This window comes from Panthera uncia (genome assembly GCF_023721935.1).
Source record: "Panthera uncia isolate 11264 chromosome B3 unlocalized genomic scaffold, Puncia_PCG_1.0 HiC_scaffold_1, whole genome shotgun sequence".
NCBI classification, from domain to species: Eukaryota; Metazoa; Chordata; class Mammalia; order Carnivora; family Felidae; genus Panthera; species Panthera uncia.
In genome coordinates, this window is record NW_026057582.1 from 103,545,831 (window position 1) to 103,562,474 (window position 16,644).

A 16,644-nucleotide genomic window follows, 5' to 3' on the forward strand; every position below is an offset into this window, starting at 1 on the left:
CAAATAGCTTGCCAGAGCAAGAGGAAATATTACTATTTCATTAACATCACTACCATTATAATGAGAATAACCAAACACTGCAATAAGCAAAGAGCTGAACGGCAAGCTTATTTTTTTGCATATTACTTAGCATAACCTATGCACAATTATATGCTCTTGATAATGGTATAAATTCTAAATCTTTTACTGTTTATTTATTTTTGAGAGAGAGAAACAGAACATGAGCAGGGGAAGGGCAGAGAGAGAGGGAGACAGGGAATCCAAAGCCGGCTCCAGGCTCTGAGCTGCCAGCACAGAGCCCAAAGCCAGGCTCAAACTCACAATCCGTGAGATCATGACCTGAGCCAGAGTTGGACAGTCAACCGACTGAGCCACCCAGGTGCCCCATAAATTCTAAATCTTAACGTTTCACATGTGATAACACAATGCAAAAAAAATTCACACTGTGTAACTGATTTAATAGTTCCCCTTCGTCATAAAACATTAAAGACGTACAATTATTGAATCCAATTTTGAGACAATTTTACTCCACACTCAAGTTCCTAGAGCTGTATTCCTGGCTTTCTATGTACCAGGGACTTTAGAGGCACCAGAATGAGTAAAATATATAGGTTTATGGTGTCATGGAGTTTACATTCTAGTGAGGAAGACAAATAAACAAGTAGACAAGTCACTAAATTTCAGGAAGCACAAGTGCTATAAAAAAAACAAAAGAGAAAAGGAGAGTGGAGGAAAGATGATTACTATTTTCTACAGTGTGATGGCTAACAATTTCTCGAAAGAGGTAAAAACCTCTGAGAACTCCTTTTTAAACAAACACTTGAATGATGTGAGGGAGGAAACAAAGATCTGAGGAAAGAACACTCCAAACAGAGCAAGAACAAATAAATATTAAGCCCTGGAAATGTACCTGTCACAATCAAAGAATATAAAGAGTTCAGTATAGCACAGGTGGAATGAACAGAGAGACAGGCAGGGATGAACTATACCATGTGGTACCTTGTAAGTCAACACAAGGAATTGGGCTGTTACTTTAATTGTAAAAGGAAGTCATTGTAAAGTATTAAGTAGAGGAATGGCCTATCTGACCATTAAAAAGGTCATTCTAGCTACAAGTAGAAATAGACGGTCAGAAATCAAGTGAGAAAGCAGGGTTAAGAGACTACTGTGATTATTTAAGCAGGAGTTAATGGTGGTTGAGACCAAAGTAATAAGGCAGACATGATGACATGTGATCAGATTAGAAATATATTTAAAAAATAGAGTCAAGAGGTTTTGTTGATGGGCTTATTATAGGGTTTGAAGAAAAGAGAAAAATCACAGATGACACCTAGGCTTTTGGCCCAAGTGACTACTTGATTAGTTCTGCCATTTACTAAGAGCTGATTCAGAGAAAATGAAGAGGACAGAAATCATACCTTCTTTATTGTATAAATTTAATTTGAGATGCCTCTTAGTCAAATGAAATGGTGAAATGAGCAGATGAACTCCAACCTGGACCTCAGGGAAAGGGTCTGCACTACAAGACATAAATGTGGAAGTCAATCAGCACAGAGAGTTTTTAAAGCTATAGAAATGGATAAATGTAACTGGAAAGACTTCATTGTTTAATCCTCACATCACCCTTATGACGTAGCAATTACCACTACCCTCACTTTTATAGACCAGGAAACTGACACTAAGAGACTAAGACTTGTCCAACATCACTCAGCTAGCAAGTGGCAGAGTTCAAAAAAAAAAAGAAAAAAACAGATCTGGATTACAATGACCCTGACCTTTTTCAACTGAAGTTAGTCATCTGAACCAGAGAACCTGAACTGAATACTGGAGTAAATATTTTCTCAATTCTCCCAAGAATGGTAGATACCTAGTGGCATTCTAGATGCACCAGCGAGAAAGACTTAATTCTTTACATACAGTGCATGTCCAAATGTCCTAAAACATTAGTGTTTAGTTCTCTCCTGGAATCCCAGCTGAGGGAAAAAAACTCACCTATACTATTATTCAATTATTATCATTCTATTACTACTACCTCTACTGGCACCACTAGTACTTAGAATCCTTTAAGTTAAGAGAGAAAGAGATTGGTGAATAATGTTACCATACTATGACTTTTCATAGCCTTCTCCTTGTAACTAGTAAAATCAAGTGTCATTTGGGGTTTTTATAGGACCAAAGGTAATTTTACTAAAAGACTACGCAGACCTCTATTGGTTCCATTCACAATCAGCACTCAGCATCTCTTTTCCTGAGAACACCAGTTCATCTGAAAACTACTAGAATGTAAGCTCCTCCAGTGCAAGATTTTTTGTTTTTTTGTATGGACTTGTCAAATCACTATGCTGTACACCCAAAACTAATGTAACATTGTGTGCCAATTAGAGTTAAAATTTTTTTAAAAAAGAATCATCTTTTTTTTTTTTTTTCATTAATGTGTCCCAAGCACTTGGAAAAGTGTTCTTTCTGGGAAAGAACCTAAATTTCCAGCTGGGCAGAACTTGTTACCTTATAAGATGGGGATGTTTCTCATGTTGTCTTAGTACCTTGGTCGCACTAACATCTGGTATTATCCTAATCTAGAACTGTAAACTCTCGATTGCATCCTCCTTAAGATTAACCTTCTTTCTCATGGAAATATAATAGCTTCCAGATATGGCCATTACCGGTCAAATAACTACCATACCATGATTTCACTATGTACTGTGTACAGTGTTCAAAATAACGAGCACACAGTGTGAACCAAAACTACTAAATCATACATACTATGGAAGAAAGAATATTCTTCTTACAATCTCAGCTATCTTTTGTTAAACTCCAGAAGTATTTCAGAGTACAGGTATTATGAATCAATGCAGCAACTCCATTAAATGCAGAAAGTTTCAATGAGCAAACCCAGCTAGACCAGAAATTGCATTCAAATTGATTTCACCTGCACATAATAACATACATGTATCAGCACTGTATTAGTGGACAATGTATTTCATTTTCAAACTATAAGAACCTACCAACCACAGGCATTAAGTGCCCCTACACAATAGGTTCAGGTCACTGAAATTACTACAGAGCATTTTTAAAAATCAGTCATCTCTGGAAAAAAAATAGCACAACACATTCTCTGTTGGTAAGGTTATAAGGAAAATAGGCGTTCTCATACATTACTGGTGGGAATGCAAACAAGTACAACACTTCTGTAATATCTAACAAAACTACATACAGTCATCTACTCTTACCCAAAGGGGGAGACCCCCAGCGGATACCTGAAACAGCAGTTCAAGACCCCCCAGTGGATACTTGAAATCGCAGATAGTACCAAACCCTATATCTGGTATGTTTTTTCCTACACATACATACCCATGATAAAGTTTAATTTATAAATTAAGTAAAGTAAGAGATTAACAACAATAATAAAATAGGACAATTATAACAATACAGCTAATTCTTGAACAACACAGGAGCTGGGGGCACCGACACCCCATGCAGTTGAAAATCCGCATACAACTTTTGACTCTGAAAACTTAACTACTAATAGCCTATTGCTGACTGGAAGCCTTACCAATAACAATCAATTAACACATATTTTGGACATTATATGTATTATATACTGTATTCTTACAATAAAGTAAGCTAGAGAAAAGAAAATATTACTAAGTAAATCATAAGAGAAAATATATTTATAGTACTGTGTGCACCCAGGTAGTTCAAACCCAAATTGTTCAAAGGTCAACTGCATACTATATATAATAAAAGTTATGAGGGGTGCCTGGGTGGCTCAGTTGGTAGAGCATGCGACTCTTGATCTCAAGGTCATAAGTTCAAACCCCACTTTGGGTGTGGAACTTACTTTAAAAAAAAAAAAAAAAAGTTATGTGAATGTGGTCTCTCCCAAAATATTTTATTGTACCATACTCAATCTTATGATGATGTGAAATGATAAAATGCCTACATGTAGTGAGGTACATATGATGAAGTGAGGTACATATGATGAAGTGAGGTAAATGACAGGCATTGTGATATAGTGCTAGGCTACTACTAACCTTCTTTCTGACTATATATCAGGAGAAGGATCATCTGCTTCTCAACCACTGGTGACCACCGGTAAGTGAAATCATGGAAAGATAAACTGTAGATATGGGGGAGGACTACCATATGTACTTAACTTTTGACCCAGCAATCCTACTCATAGAAATCTTCCTTGAAGATACACCTCTAACAGTACAAAACTGCATATGCACAGGTCAGTTAACTGCGATACTGTTTATAACTCCAAAATATAGGAAACAACTCAAATGTACATAGAATGGCTGAAAAAATTAGATAAATCTACTGACCGGAGTGCTATACAGCTGTAAAAAAAGAATGAAGACTAGTTATTAAAAAGAATGAAGTAATTTGGGGCCCTTGGGTGGCTGAGTCAGTTAAGTGTCTGACCCTTGATTTCGGCTCAAGTCACGATCTCACGGTTTGCGGACTCAAGCCCCACATCGGGCTCTGCGCTAAAAGCGCGGAGCCTGCTTGGGATTCTATCTTCCTCTCTCTTTGCCCTTCCCCTGCTCCCTCCCTCTCTCTTAAAAATAAATAAATAGACATTAAAAAAAGAGACAGAATGAACTAATTTGGAGAGATTTCCAGGATATCCGGCGATTTCCAAGAAGTAAAAAAAATAAACTGCAAAAGAGTATCTATAACATGTTACTCTTCATATAAGAAAGAAGGGAAAAGAAAACAGTTGGGCAGTTAGTCAGAAAGTTAAACATAGAGTTATCATACAACCCAGTAATTCCACTTCTAGGTATATACCCAAAGGAACTGAAAATATATGTCCACACAAAAACTTGTACATGAATGCTCATTTGCAGTATTATTCACAATAGCCAAAAAATAGAAAACCAATGTCCATCACTGGATGCACAGATGTGATATATCCATATAATGGAGTATTATTCAGCCATAAAAAGGAATGGAGTACTAATACATGCTACATGGTAGAACCCTGAAAAAAAATCATGCTAAGTAAAGGAAGCCAGGCACAAAAGTCCACATACTATATGATTCCATTTACATGAAACGTCCAGAATAGACAAATTTATACAAACAGAAACCAACTTAGTGTTAACTGGGGCTAAGGAAGATGGTAGGGGAAATGACTGCTAATGGATACAGGGTTTCTTTTTGGAGTGGTGAAAATATTCCTGAATTAGATAGTTGTAACGGCTGCACAACCTTTGAATACACAAAACACCACTAAATTGTACACTTTCAAAAGGTAAGTTCTGTGTTGGGTGAAATGTGTCTCAATTAAAACTATATGAGAAAGGGGCGCCTGGGTGGCTCAGTCGGTTGAGCATCTGACTTCAGCTCAGGTCATGATCTCGTCATTTGTGGGTTCAAGCCCCGCATCGGACTCTGTGCTGACAGCTCAGAGCCTGGAGCCTCCTTCAGATTCTGTGTCTCCTCCTCTCTCTGCCCTCCCATGCTCATGCTCTGCCTCTCAATAATAAATAAATGTTAAAAAAAAAAATTTTTTTTAAACTGTAAGAAAGAAAGAAGAAAGGAATATAAAAAAAAACAAAACACAGGCTGTTCATTTCTGTAAAAGAAGTAACAGAAGAATAAACAAAAAAACTGAAGAGACTGGTTACCTACAAGGCAAGGAAAACAGATGGGCAAAAGGAGGTGGAAGTGGAGGTGGAAATGGGGTAGTAGGAATAAGAAGTGATATTTCTCTGTATCTTTTTATGTAGTAATGTTTAGTAACTACAATGTTTCATATACCAAAATAAATAAATCAATAATCAAAATCAACCAGGATTGAGGGGTAATCCAAAATGGAATACAAAGAAAAGAATCTAACTGCATTACAGATGAAAAACAGAACCACCCTAAAGGGAGTGGGGAAGTAAAGAACTAACCTAAACAACTTTGGAAAAAATAATATTTTGACTAGATACTGTAAGGCTAAAGACAAGACAAAAAAAAAAAAACAAAAAACACTGGACACAAACACTGAACTCTAATTAGCAAATAGGCATCTCATAAGGGTACTGTTAGCAATCAGTAACTACTTGATATGCATTATAAAAGTCAGCAAGTGGGGCGCCTGGGTGGCTCAGTTGGTTAAGCATCCGACTTCGGCTCAGGTCATGATCTCACAGTCTGTGAGTTCGAGCCCCGCGTCAGGCTCTGTGCTGACAGCTAGGAGCCTGGACCCTGCTTCAGATTCTGTGTCTCCCTCTCTCTCTGACCCTTCCCCGTTCATGCTCTGTCTCTCTCTGTCTCAAAAATAAATAAACAGTAAAAAATAAATAAATAAAAGTCAGCAAGTAATTTGGATATGATCTATTATCTCATTTTCTGTAGAAAACAAAAGCCAGATTTTTCACTATCAGAAAAAAGTTACAAATAAGAAACAATCAAAGATTGGGGGCCGAGGTGGGTCAGTCGATTAAGCGGCCAACTCCTGGTTTTGGCTCAGGTCATGACTTCACAGTTTGTGGGTTCAAGCCCAGCATCAGGCTCCACACTGAAGGTGCGGGGCCCGATTGGGATTCTCTCTCTCCCCCTCTCTACCCCTCCCCTGCTTGCACTATCTCAGTCTCTCAAAAAAAAATAAACTTAAAAAAAAAAAAGAAAGAAACGAGTAAAGGTTAAAATGAACCTGTGGTGTTGGAGTAGAGTAGAAGCTATCAATACAAACTCATGGTTTTTAATATATATAGAAAGATAAATATAGAAATAAACAAGCATGCGCGTGTGTGCGCGCGTGACTCATTTGTACGTTAGTATATATACCTGTATTTCCAAACCCTGCCCTCTGAGGGCCTAGGATTAGTGACACTCCCGTTAACTACACCTAGCATCCAGGTCTTAATTTAAATTCTATTCTCTGATCAAAGGAAACAGATTTCCTTAGACAAGTTCTTGATTCCAGGACTGATAAAAGGAAAGGTACAAGATGAGCAAGAAATAGCCTATGGTGCCAGAATATAAGGAAGTTCTTGAATAAGGATGAAGGCCAACATGAAAAGGCTCCTAATGGCCAAAACTGGGGAAATTTGAGTAACAAAAAAAATAGTATTGGGCTATAACATGTAGAATAAAACAAATAACCAATGACAGTATACTTATATAAATAAATAACCAAATAAATGAGGAAGAGATACCACTTCCTAATAGAAGAATTCTAATAATATGTATTTTTAAAATGAAGAAAATACAAAATCACCATTAGGTAGGAACCACAATAACTGTTGAGGACAAGATCTACCAAGGCATGGTAAAATCAGTGGCAGAAAGTTTGAGGAGAAACAGTTTATCTGCATAGTCCCCCTCCCCCCTCCCAAGACATGTACCAAAAGGATGAATAGTAACTTTATAAGGGAAACACAGCAGAGGCCACCTTAACAAAGTAATCAAGGTGAAAATATCACTAGCGATAAGATCTGTCAACATGTATCCTCTAAAATGATGCACCTAGGACACATCATTTCTGTGGTTTTCTTGTAAACATACATAATTTCAATCAAATCATAGAAAACATCAGACAAATCCAAAATGGGAAAAATTCTACAAATTAACTAACAGTACTCCTCAAAAGTGTCAAGATCATGAAAGACAAGGAAAAATTGAGGAACTGTCACAGACTGGAAGAGACAAGAAAGATATAACAACTAAATGCAATTAATTAAATCCTGCAACAGAAAAAAAGGCATTAGGGGGAAAACTAGTGAAATTCAAATAAAGTCTGTAGTTTAGTTAACAGTATTATACCAAAACTAATTTCCTGGCTTTGATCATTGTACTTTGGTTATATAAAGTGTCAACATCAGGAGATGATGTATGAAGAGTATTATATAGGAACTCCCTGTACTATCTTTGCGACATTTCTGTAAGTCTAACATTATTTCAAAATAAACGGTTAAAAATAAATAAAATCCATCAATTGATCATCTTATGCAAGTGTCATATTTCCTTGCTCAGGGATCTCATCTGTAATTTAATATTCTGATTAATTTAGAGGGCCCAGTAAGTGACAACAGAAAAAACTAAAACCATAAAAATGAGATCTGGTATCTAAAAATTAATTATCTACTTTATGTTCCCTTAGACCTTAGTGGAAAAAAAAAAAATTGCTAGCTGTTGTGACTTCACTGGCTTTGCAAACTTATTTTTAAATGATGTGGCCAATTGGTTGTTTTCAACATCATGATAATCTGCAGTATGCGCCTGTAGCAACGCATTTGTCTATTAAGCCAAAGTTTTACTTACATTAAAAAAAGTTAATAGGTTATAGTAAGTTTTTTACTTATTATTACATAGTTGTCCAACTATAAAATTCAAAATGTTTCACAAGTCAATATGCTTTTATCTTAACACAAACTTCTCTCCACACCCCAAACCACAAAGTCTTCATTACTATTATTTTACTGAAAATCTAAATTTTAACAGTGCAACTGTTCAATATATCGAGTCATTCTTTTTAATTTAAATACTAAGGAGTATTTGGGGGAAAAAATGTCTTTTAGGAAAAAAAATGCTTGAAACATTAGAATTCTACTGCTATTTATTATTTACATCTTCTACTAACCAATCCAGACCAACCAACAACAAAGTCTTTGAAATTCCTTTAATCAAATAGGATTTGCAGACGATGTTTATATATATATATATATATTTTTTTTTTTTAATGTTTATTTATTTTTGAGAGACAGCACAGGCAAAGACAGAGGGGAGGAGACACAGAATCTGAAGCAGGCTCCAGGCTCTGAGCTATCAGTGCAGAGCCCCACACAAGGTTGGAACCCACAAACCGTGAGATCATGACCCAAGCCAAAGTCAGACGCTCAACCAACCAAGCCACCCAGGCGCCCCAGAAGATGTTTATATTAATAAACAGACTAAGTGACACATTTGCTTTCTCCTCCATGCGCCACCAGGACGCCTGCATAGGGAGTGGAATACATGACCAGCAAATGAATGGCTAAGTGTCACATGCAAAACAGCATGACTAGAAATTTAAGAAGCAAAGTGATAAGAGAACCTCAGGAAAAACAAAATTCATATAAGTTTAGAATTACAAAAGGCCTTAATAGGCCATTTAATCCATTCCAATAACAACTGCGGACAAATGACAATCTATCACGTTTTTTAAAACCACTAGATTTTCAACCTCCCTAGATGTTTCATTCTGCTATATAATACTGTCATATAATTTGAAAGAAATATTACAAGACTATTATTTTCCCTACTTAATGCTTTCTTTTCTCAAATAATACATTTTAACTCACTTCCAAGATATGCCCATGTGTAGATGCATTATACGTGTGTGTACATGCATACAGACACCTAGGACACTCAATTTTGCTTGTATAAACTCACACCATAGAAACCTGCATAATCAAAGGCAGGTATCCATCCTATCCCAATCACAAAGGCACTATGACAAACAATGTCACATAATGATTTGGGTCTAAAAATAACCAATGAAAATCAATGTTATAAAACCTTGAGGAAAAGAGGTTTCTCCCCACCGTGAATAATCATAGTTTGCTTCCCCCAAACACTGCTCCTTTTCAGCACCCACCAAAGAAAGAACTGTAAAAACATGTATGTACTAGATCCAAGCAGTTAACACTTGTTTAACTTTCGATTTTTAAAACCATTTAACTAACAATCATTTTGGAAGAGGGTCCAATGAAAGAGACAGTGATGACAGAGTACAACCAGTGATAATGAACAAGTAACCAGTCTTAATCAAGTGGACCCAAGTGACTCAAATAAAACAAATCATTTTGAAACATATACAGAATGGGGAAGTCCCAATCAATGATGAGCCAAGTATTATTCGAAAAAATTAAGCGTCTGTTAGGAAATACACCAAAATGCTAACCATGAAATGCTATCTCTGGAAATGGAATTACAAAGACGAGTTAGTTAAGATTGGGTATTCCTATAACTCTGATTATCCATATTTTCTACAGTACTATAGACATTATTTTAAAATTAAGGCAAATTCTGTCCCTGCACACAGCTCTCTGGGCCGGAGAGCAGGTCTTTTACATAATCTCTTGGGAAAGGTGGTACCAGTTCCTGTCCTCGTGTCTCCCAAGAACCTGCCACTCATCACAGAAAAGGTTTCAACATGTTCCCTGGGACAACTCTTTTCCTCATCATCCTCATCTCACCCAGAGACTAAACAATGCATCTCGTCTCCTCTTTTGGTAGCACAGGCATTATAAATTGTTATTTTACCGAGGCAGGAGATTTGGAGAAAGGTGTACCAGATGAGCTGCCCCCACCCAAAGGCAGAGCAAAGGAGAAAGACACGTCGTCCCAATCTCCACCTCAAAAGGCGGCCGGTGACTGGGGGCACTGGGGTCGAGGCTTTCCCGAAACAGGGTCGGGCCGCTGCCCCACGACCCCAGCCCCGGCCGGGGGAAGGCCCTCGTCAGAGGATACAGGGGTGAAGGAGAAGGTCAGAGACGCGACCCCCGAGGGCCCAGGGACAGGTACAAAAAGCCGCTGGAGGGGCGGGTCCCTGTGCGAGCGGCTGGGTTTCTAAGACGGCTCTGTAGGCGCCCAGGCGGCGGGAGGCCTCTGAAGCCGGGGGCGCGCACAACGCCGGGAGGGTTCCCCCAGGCCTCCGCCTGCCGCCCACCCAGGACCCCGGCGGCCCCGCTCGGCCGCGGCCCGGGAACGGCCCCGGCCGGCCTTGCCGGGCCGGCGGGGCGCACGCACAGGCAGCCAGGAGGGCAGAAGAGGCGTTACCGTACGCGGCTCCGGAGCTGGCTGGCGTGGGGCGCGGCTCCGGCGACCCGAGCTCGGCTCGGCAGCGGCTGCGGCGGCCGCGTCCTTTATTTTTGCTGCAGCAGCGGCGACTTGTCAAAGGGAAAGACGTAAGAGGCGGCGGCAGCTACGCCGGCGGCGGCGGCGGCGGCGGCGGCGGCGGCAGCAGGCAAGTCTCGCGGGATTTGGGCGGTACTCTCGCGCAGTCTTGACCGCTCGTCCCGCCCCCCCCCCCCCCCCCCACCGCCAAGGCCCAGCGCGGGAGGCTAGAGGGGTTGGAGGAGGAGCATCACCGTGGGATTGCGGGAGGAGGGGAAAAGGGAAGGAGACTTAATGGCGGGGGCGGCGGTTTGGCTTATGTTCTGGGGACTTCGGCACCGCCCTGACCTCCCTTTTCAGCCTTCGCGGAGTCTAGACAACCCCGTCCACCCGCGGGGGCTGGACTCTGCTTATGAGGCACAATTGAAGACGTTTCACAAGGACGGGTGAGGAGTTGGGGGCCACCCAGCAGTCCCCGTTTTCCCCGTGGTGGGCGGAGAAGACCTCACCGCCCAGAGTCCTGGGCGTAAGAAGCGACGCTTGGGGAAGCTGGCAGCAGGGGCGGGGCGACCACACCCCTTTATCTCGGAAGCGCGCCTGGTTCTCTGCGCTCTTTATCTCCCCTCACACATGGCCCTAAACCTCTGGCCGGTCAAGTTCAATCATATAAAAGTGTTTCACTTGGCATACTTCTATCTTATTTATGTCTTTGCGCTGCAGGACTGCTAGAACCCTGCAGATGCTGGGGCCTGCCACTCCTTAGTTTTCTTTTCTGCTGAGGAACACCGAGTTAAATTGTCCCTTGGGTGACTGACATCCTTGATCATGACCCAGACCTTCACAAAGAAGTCCCGTGAAGGGTGGGAACGCTAACAGGCTTTGGTCATCACCGCACACCCAGCACCTAACAGCAGTCCAGGTGCTCATTAAATTATTGAAAGAATATATTCCTGTCTCCTCCCTTCTGTTATCTTTTCTTACTACTAGACTTCCACATTTCTAGCCATCTTCCTTGTGTCCTTTGTTAAACATATTCTACTTAGTTACTGCTTAACTGAGTGAGGATCTGAAGCCTTTCTCTTCCCTCCAGAAGCTCACAATCTAATTGGGGACATAAGAGGAGTTCATAACATACAAGCCATGTATGTGTTACTCATGTAAAAAATTATGATACAGGCAGAAGACAGAGTGCTTGCCAGTGGTTAAATTGGATACATATGAGGCAGTGTGGCCCAAGTCCACTATCAGATGTAGGTGAGAATTCTGGAGTTCTACTTACCTGGTATATGACCTTGGGCAAGTTGTTTGACCTCCCTAAACCTCGGTTCCTTATCTATCAACTTATAATGTTGGTTCTTATTATCACAGGGTTCCTGTGAGGAGTAAATGTATGTAAAGCTCCTGGCACATATTAATTACTCTTTAAATGGTAGGCCTCATTATGTGTATAACTTTTAAGTTTCTATATATAAAATATGCTGTGTATTTCTGGTGAACTAGATGTGAGGGAGTGGGTATACATGGAGTGATATTGCTAGTGCTTTATGATGGGGATATTGCATGTGAAACTGAGATAAGGCCAACAAGTCCCTTATCATTCTCATTTTAACTTGCTGATAATGTAGGCATCTGTGCCACTCAAGTATCCCAGGACATTTCATTTTTCCTGAATTTTAAAACTATTGCTTTTACTCATTCTTTTTCAAGAAAAAGCACCTGGGTGGCTCAGTTGGTTGGGTGTCCGACTTTGGCTCAGGTCATGATCTTGCGGTTTGTGAGTTTGAGCCCCGCATCGGGCTCTGTGCAGACAGCTCAGAGCCTGGAGCCTGCTTCAGATTCTGTGTCTCCTCCTCTCTGCCCCTCACCTGCTCATGCTCTGTCTCTGTCTCTCAATAATAAATAAATGTTAAAAATTTAAAAAAGAAAAGAAAAGGACTCTGTTTATTTTAAAGGCCATTTAAGAGAGTCCCTCCTTCCCTCTCCTTAGCTTCCACCCTCAGAGCCATGTGCAAAGGAGAATTGAACAATTAGACAATTGAGTTCAACTGCAGACAATTATCAAATATAGTTAATGTCAGCAAGTAAACCCTGGCTTTCCACCCTCACCTTGACCACTCCACTTCTTTTCTAAACACTCTTTAATATTTATATCAACATCTTCTGGAGTCTTATTGTATCATTCTCCCAACTCTACCAGTTCAATTTATCCAGATTTCCACTAGAGAAAAATGTTGGAGATGGGAGGGGCTGTTAGAGGGAACTCAAAGCCAAGGCCTCAGCATTGCTGGCCCTTGCCCTGAAAGTCCTCTGAGCAGTGCACTGCTCAGTGCCACACCAGTCGGCTACATTTTTCCCCACAAATACACATCATACCCATCTCATGCCACATATTCCACAATCCTACACCTCAACCAAGAGGTCCCAGGCAGAGGAACTGGAGAATCAACAGAAGAGTATATATTTTTTCATTTTTCAACTGCACATAGGAAATATGTGGCTCCTAAATAAAAAGTAGTGATGGACTGAGGACCCACAGGGGGTTTCACAGGAGCAGCCAAGATGGTCCCTGGCTATTCACAAGATAGAAATCAAATAGGAGTCAGCAGGAGATGAACGCAGTTTATTGAAGGCGTAGAGTACAGAAAGGGAAGGAGAGAGAGTCTCATCTTTGCTCAGGATCTGGGGTTTTTATTAAGGATTATGGTCCAGTGTACATGTCCTCTCAGGCATCCAGGAACCCACTGGAACAAAGACAAGGGCCTACGTCTTATTTCTTGGAGCTAGGGGTTCTTGGCACCGAGATGTCTAGCGCTGGTGGTCTGGAATACACAGATGATGGCTTCCTCTGGTCTTTCTCACCTGGTCCTTCCTTAGATGTAATATATTCTAAAGAAATTAACTCCTCATCCCTTACAAGGAGAACATACACTATTTGCTTTATGAGGCCTGTATGAAGTGGGGGTGCAGGTCCCAGCAAGAATAGAAGTAGGAAACGGAACAAAAAGTAGATTTTTATGGAATCTTTCAACTTCCCTATAAGGAAGGCTAAGTCAGAAGTAAAAAAGACCCAAGAGAGGAGCAAAGCGTGGAGGCAGAAAGTTAAAAGCATTCAAGGAATAAGTCTGCTTTGCCTTTGCCACATGGCTCAGAAAACGAACAGCTCCAATGTTCAGAAAAGGACTCTAGAGCTGGAATCCATAGTCATTAGTTCTGGTGTCTCCTGAAATTGCAGCCTATTTTCCCTTACGTGACACAGCCTCTCTGAACTTCTCAGATCTGTAAAAATGGATGATAATTTTTTGCCTGCCTCAGAATATCATGGAAGTTAAATAACATAGGAAACTGCTTTCTAGGTCTAAAGTGCTGTATAAATGTGAGGCACTGTTATCATTCATTCTTTTAAGAGATCAGACACTTTTGCAAGGCACCAAATGTACTAAGTTGAGCAAGCTTTAATACCTGCCCTCAAGGAGTTTCTGGTCTAATAGAAGGTGATAGGGAAGAAAATAGATCATTATAATATTATGTGAGGAGAGTGCAAGGTGAGAAGAGTGTGGAGGGGAAGGACTTAGCAAGAGGAAGTGCAAAGAGCTGAAGCAATCTTGGAGAAGGAGGTTTAGAAGCACAGCACACACAATGAAGAATGATTTGTAAATCAACTCCAAAATAACTTTGACAAGTTGCTCTGTTGTGGCTTGTGAATTCTGCTTTGTTCTAATAAAACTCACATCTCTTAAACCATTAGAAAAGAGTCTTTGATGTGGAGTCATTATATACACCCATTAGCTTGGAAGAAAAATGGAATTAATGGAGGGAAAAATCAGTGGTATCTTAATTAGAAACATTTTGTTCTTACAGCTTGTGTTTAAATACCAGAAAAAGAGAATGAATTCTACCTCACATTCTTGGTCCCCAATTGTTCCCTCAGCCAGTCTTTCTGATCCAGGTAATATTGCAGATCAGAGGCCAAGAGGCTTTTCCAAAATGTGATAATAATACCTTATTCTTATTTATGTGCTTATTTATACTCCACTTCCTTACAAAAAAGACTTTCAGATGACTAATAGCACTTTATTCTTAGTCATGTTATCCTGCAAAGAAACTATAAGAGAATGTATGTATCATTCAATCATTTCTCACATTTATCGGTGCCTCCCGTGTATAAGACATCACGCTAGAACTATAGGCTATACAAAGTAGGTCCATGCCCTCTACGGTTCTGAAAATGAAAGATGGAGATACACACAGTTCGTGGGTTCAAGCCCCATGTCAGGCTCTGTGCTGACAGCTCAGAGCCTGGAGCCTGCTTCAGATTCTGTGTGTCTCTCTCTCTGCCCTTCCCCTGCTCGCTCTCTCTCTCTCTCTCTCTCAAAAATAAACATTAAAAAATAAAACAAAAAGAAAGATGGAGATACATATCCATAAAAAGATAGCTAAATAACCAACAATGTGGATTCTATTCCTATATATTTTTCATTGGTTGAATGAGCAAAACTGTAAAGTCAGGTGCCCAACTTCTGAAACTTGTGTATCCCATTGCTCCTCCAAAGAGGCAGGATACAAAGGACAAGATGTTTATTGTAACTTGATATTTGTAGATGTGTGATAGGTATTTTAATAGGTCCCCTGGAATACATCATCCTTTAACCAGTGTGTAAGCATTATAATTTTCTCTGGGTACAGGTAAGATTTGAAATAGGCCAAACCCAAAAACCAGTTAAAGTTATTTAAAGACTTGCACACACACACACAAACACACACACACACACACAAACAGCCATTACTAAAAAGCAGTGTGATGCAAGCTAAAAGAAAGTGCAGAGAAATAAATATTCTGAGAACTCAGAAAAGAGAATATAGATTGCAGAAGAGAGAAAACTTCATCCAGGTGGTAGAATCTGAGAGGGAAGCTGAGAGCTAAATATAAAAAGTTATGTATTTTGATAATAATGTATTCTCAAAACACCAACCTCCAAGCCTCAAAAGTTGCCTGGAATTTTTTTAACATATCTGCGTATGAGAACACCTTCATTACCTCTTTCCTCACTAACACTAACAAATACTTGATCTGGCAAAGAGATTTGAAAGGAAGCAGAGATACTAAAAACAGGTAGTCCTTTGGGAAATGGAGTCCCTTCTTGCTGAATACAAGCCTTCTAGGGTTCCCACTCGAAATCCACATTCTAGATGAAATATCACATATACCAGAGCAACCCACCATCTAAGCGGCACTAACCAATTCTCTCACTAGTTCCTTAAGCCTACAATGCAATAACCATTTTCAGATAAATTAAATTCTTTTCACAACAGTTTGTTAGTGTTATTTCATCAACACACAACTGCCTGGGGCAGACACAGATGAACGTTTTCTCACTCAGCAGCAGGCAATGGAATGTTGATGCCAGGGAAAGATAATGAAGCTACAGGAAAGCAGTGTGCCTACCACGAGAAGGGGAAGAAGAAAAGAACTAACATTTATACAGTGGTATCCATGCCAGACATTGTGGTAGCACAGTGGGAACAAGATGAACAAGGCAAATCTTTGTTCTGGAAAGAAAATAGTAGAGAGGGTGTATATATAAATAATTATAACACAAGTTAGAGAGTTCTGAGTATAATAAGATAACTTTTTTCCGCTTTTAAAGGACTGGGGAGCTTAGAGGAGGGATAGTTTAGTATTTGCAGTTGGATCAGAGATAGTGCATGAGGGATGAGGCCTTGAAGACTGAGTGGTTAGTTTAGACATGTGGGAATAGGAAACATTCTAGGCACAAAGAACAGCATAAGCAAAAGTGTGCTCAGGATCAGCAGGCAGTCCAGTTT

The 16,644-nt window shown here is 40.1% G+C and overlaps 1 protein-coding gene across 10 annotated transcripts in view; it reads right to left on the reverse strand.

The window, feature by feature from the left end:
• HERC1 (HECT and RLD domain containing E3 ubiquitin protein ligase family member 1) overlaps positions 1–10,974 on the reverse strand; it is a 187,240-nt gene extending 176,266 nt beyond the window's left edge. For 5 of the 10 annotated variants that reach the window (XM_049611714.1, XM_049611709.1, XM_049611713.1 and 2 more), the window contains exon 1: positions 10,765–10,973. The gene's annotated coding sequence lies outside the window, so the exon portion shown is untranslated. Of the gene's footprint in view, positions 1–10,764 lie in introns of all 10 variants that reach the window. The other 5 variants (XM_049611711.1, XM_049611710.1, XM_049611705.1 and 2 more) reach the window with 2 other exon arrangements.
• Between the last annotated feature and the right edge of the window lie 5,670 nt (positions 10,975–16,644).